Source organism: Chaetura pelagica, unplaced genomic scaffold (genome assembly GCF_000747805.2).
Source record: "Chaetura pelagica isolate M959 unplaced genomic scaffold, ChaPel_1.0 scaffold234, whole genome shotgun sequence".
In the NCBI taxonomy this organism is placed as follows: domain Eukaryota; kingdom Metazoa; phylum Chordata; class Aves; order Apodiformes; family Apodidae; genus Chaetura; species Chaetura pelagica.
The window spans coordinates 923214-927899 of NW_009952967.1; positions in this window are offsets into that span (position 1 = coordinate 923214).

The following is a 4686-nucleotide window of genomic DNA, read 5'->3' on the forward strand; positions in this document are numbered from 1 at the left end:
AGGTTTGATACTGGGATGCCAAGGAATTTTGGATTAGGAGGCTCTGAGTAACACTGGGGTTGCAACAGCAGGTCTCATATAATCGTGCTATTTCTGAAGGCTGATACAGTCTGTGTGAATCTTATCTTATTGTATTTCTTTCTTTCTGTCAATATTTTGGTGACCTGAGTTGTTTTTGTTGTAGCTCCTCCTAGAACAGCAGCAAGAGGTGCTGGGGTTGGGGTAATGTGTTGTTAACACTCCCCTTGTGGGTTTTCTTTGGATGTGAAAAATGTAATATTGAAAATTCAGTCTTGAATTCTTCCTTTCTTTACTGACTGTCCTGGGTCACTGTCTGGGCATTAATTCCCCCTTTTTTTTTACGGATTAATTCTGCTTTTCTTGAGAAAAGCCTTTCTCCCAATACAGTCAAGGGAGCCTTACTTGGTTTTTCCTTGTCACCTGCCTGGAGAGCTGCTGGTGCTAAAATCTGTGTGTTTGATGAAGTTTTTCCTTAAATCTCTTTTCTTGCTTTCACCCTCTTCCTTATGGAAATCCTAAGTTCTGCTGCTGTCTCAGCTTCCCACTCCAATTGGATGAGGTGTTGCTAATGGCCACTCACCTGGTGGACCAGATAAACTCCATCTGGTGTCAATAATTAACCTTATTAACACCAGGCTGAAATATCCCAGCTGGGAACTGGGGAGGAAAAAAAAGCTTCTGTCCGTTCCTTTCTTCTCTGGAGGGGAAAAGTGCCCTGGCTTCAACTTCAAGTCTTTTCAGGACCCAGGTGAGCTGAAAACTGTGAGGCAGAAGGGAAAGGAAGCTTTGCAAATGCACTTTTTGATCTGCCTGAAAAACTGCTATAGAGAATTAAATGGAATTAATTTCTGTGATGAAGGAATTAATGGCAATATGGAGAATCAGGCTCAGGTAGGAGACTTGAATCCAAAGAAGGGAATAAAGCCTTGAAATTCAAATGAAAAAAATATTATAGAAGCTTAAAGGGAAGCTATTTTACACCTGTAAGACTAAATGTATAAATATGAAGCAACTGCTCCCTCTGGGAAGAGAGGATTGTGCTTTTAATTCACCCAGACAAATATGGAGCTTGGCTCCATCTGACTCTATCCACTTCAGGAAAGACCAAACCCAAACCCTTGGTGGTTTCTCCCCTCCATGCTCATGACTTCTTGCTGCTGCTATGGTCACCTCCTTGCTGGCAGCTTCCTGGGACCAGGCCAGGCTTGGAGATCTTAGCCCTGTGCTCTGGTTTGCCTGGTTCCCAAGGGCTTCATCCAGCTTCATGTCCCCCTTGCCTCAATAAAGGTCTTGCAGCTACAGTAGATCCAGCTCCCAGAAAATCCAGACAGCTGCTGAAACCCAGAGAGTAGCTGAGCTGTGAGATCCAGGCATCTGGGAGGACTTTTTCCACCTCCCAGTGGAAGGAAGGAAGAGTGATGTCTTTATGGGGGTGAGAAATACTCTGGCCTTTAGTACTGGAGTGGGACTAATCTGGGAACAGGTGAGTTATGAGCCAGATAAAGAGGGATTTGGATGTAGATCAGTGCTGAGGCAGCTTGAATTATTTGAAGGCAGGTGTTCTGCTCCCTTTTGTAAATCCATCTTCAGTGTGCTTCAAGCTCAGCCTTCCAAAGGGAAAGACACCCTAAAATACCAACCCCCTGCTCCCAGGATGTCCTCCTAAAGCGTGTTGGCCCTGAGGTGTTCAGCAGTGTTTGCCCTCTGGGACACAAATGTCCTCTGCCACCATCTCCAACAGCTTCTTGCCTTGAAATATAAAATGTACTAAACTCCAAGAAGGTAAAAATCAGGAAAATCCCCTCTTGCTTTCGCCTTATTCAGTCCCAGCAACATCTGGTTGCCCTCCCTGCATGGTCAGGTCCTATTTTCATGTGGTATTTCTAAGGGCCCAGCACTGAACAAATCCAAAGCAAGGAGGGAAGTGTTCTCCTTGTCTGGAAAAGCCACATGAAATGGGAAGCCAGGCCAGTGATGGGAGTACAGGAATCCCGTGGTATGCAGGGAAAACCCAATTAGTATGTGCACCCTGACAAAAGTAGAACTGAGCCTTTTAGCAAGGAGGAGTTAATCTTCTTTAGAAAAACTAAGCAGGGACTACCAGTGGAATAGAAGTTGGTGTGGGACTGTTGAATATCTCTAAAGCCACTTAGAGGTTCAAAGAATGAACAAGGCCATTGCCAGCCTTATTATTTTGATTTGTTTAATGAAAATAGTTTGCTCATTCCATAGATGTTATGCTTTGATAAGGTAATTGTTCAAGGGCCCAGCTTACATCCTATTAATACTGCACCCTGGGCAAATTAAACCTGACCCAGTGGAGAAGCAGCTCCAAAGAGCCATGTGGGGTTGTGACACTTTGCCTTTTGTGCAGCGTTTGGGTGGGGAGAGGAGTTGGGGGAGGTTTATTCTGGAGTTTGAGTCTTGCCTTCCCTGGGAAAAAAAAAAATTTAAAAGGAAATTAATTCCTATTAATTCCTGCTACATGCACAAATTAACAGCATGGCTAAACCTGGTTTAAACCCTAACCTTGCAGAGCTGAAGGGTCTGACTTGACTCTGCACTTGAAAGAAAAGTGCCAACTTTTCCTACAGAAACAGTCCTGGAAAAGGAAACTTTTCTCCCTGCTTTAAGGCTCCAAAAGCCAAATGGCCTGATTGCCTGGAATTTGTTTCTTTCTTCAGCAGTGAAGTTCAGAGCATCTTTGCCAAGGAAGCAGAGCCTTGATCTCCTGAGCTAGGGAAGGAAGGAGGAGAATTAGAGACCCAGATGCAACCTGCGGGTCGGGTTGTCGTGCTCTGCAAGCAAAGACCTTGCAATTCCCTTCCCCACCTTGATTTGCTGCTTCTAACCCCCCAGCAGATTTTAGCAATAGATACAGTTCATTTTTGCCCTTTGAGGAGCTGCCTCTCCCAGGGGCCTCGGATATCTGGGGACGTTTTGGGGTCCTCTGAGACCTGGGAGACAGGAGGGCACTTTCGCATCAGTGGGGCAGATGCTGCAAGAGGCTTGAACAGGATCAGGCACCAAATATTTGCACCCAGACCCCATCCCCTTCATCCTGCAGCTTCTGGGCTTTCATGGGAATAAGAAAAATGACATTTTTAGGTGATGGTGAGGATGGGTGGACTTCCCTGCTCCTGGAGCTGCTTTTCCAGCTCTCAGCCCCTTCTTCCTCCAAGCAGCCCGATTTTTTTTTTGCTGTGAATATTCCTCCTTTCTGGGTTTTCTGATAAAAAAACAAACAACAAACCCAGCCACAAACTGAAACAAACACTTCAGACTCAATGTGCTGCTCTTCCTTTCACCATTTTTTCCAATGGTCACTTAAAAAAACCGTATAAGTCCCTCCGAAATATTTTTTTGTAAATCCCCGGTTTTCAAGGTGGATTTATCGCCCTTTAAAGGGAGATTTCTTGGATAATAGCTTACAAAAATAATGTATTATTACTCTAGGATCTCGACTGGAAAACCTTCCCACATTAGTAATCTTCTTGCAATTGCAAAAAGTAGCAACTTTTCATTAAATAATTTATCCCCGGGCAGGTGTTTTTTTTTATTATTATTATTTTACTGGTGGAGGGGGAGGAAAAACATGATCAAATTCTTCAGGTTTGAGTTGACCAGATGAGACTCATCTGGCTGATTTCTAAAAGGGTTTCTAATTTCTAGACCTGCATCGCTCTAGAAATAGAATGGCATCCCAAAGAATAAAGAGTAGGACTTTCTTTTTGAGGAGAAAAAGTGCTAAGTAATAATTAATGATTAGGATTGTTCGCCCCTAGCGCTGGGATTTTTCTGGGCAGGTTTGGTTAACCTGTGTGCATCTTTCTGGAGGATGAAATAGGATCTGGACTCCTTTTTCTCCCTCATCCTGGTGGAGTCAACCCCTTCCAAGGGGTTATTTAACACCTCGCACTTGAAAAAAAGCCCCTTTCTCTCCTGGAGGATGCAGGGGATGGATGATGTGGGGAGAGATGCTCCTAAAAATAAAATTAAATGGGTAAAGGGGGGGGGGGGGGAGGGGGGAAGAAACCCAACCCAGTTCCTTTCTGCTTATGAGTTGTTTTTCAGCGCTGATTTACAAGCCGTTTCTCCAAAGGGAATAGCGATATATACGGCATTTATCAACCAGAAACATACCTTAGGAAACCATGGAGATGCGCGGGGAAAGGGGGAAGCGGGAAGGAATTTTGCCCCTGCTCCTTTAAGCAGTTACTTGCTCCTTTCCTGATTGATGCTTGTTTTTAATCTATTGCTCGCTGCTCCCAGGAGAGAAAAGAAGGGGTCTTGTCTTTTGTGAACACGGGTAATGAAGCAGAGCAGTGGGGGGAAAAAAAAAAAAAAAAAAAAAAAAAAACCCGAAAAGGAAAAAAAAAAAAAAAAGGGGGTTCCCCGTTTCTGAACTGGCTGCGCAGGTAACACCCCTCGGCCCCCAGCTCTGCATGTGAAATCGCCATTTCACCCCTGCACACTCCTTAATTGTTAGAAAAATGATTTGTGAAATTGCTTTCCAGCAGGAGAGTGTGTGTGTGTGTCCCCTCCACTGCCACCTCCCCCGGCGGTGACAGCCCCTTGTCACCCCCTGAGCCCCGAAACAAACCGAGGGGCCGCTGCCACATCCCCCGCCTGGCTTCAATCAAATTAAATAGCAATTAATAATGT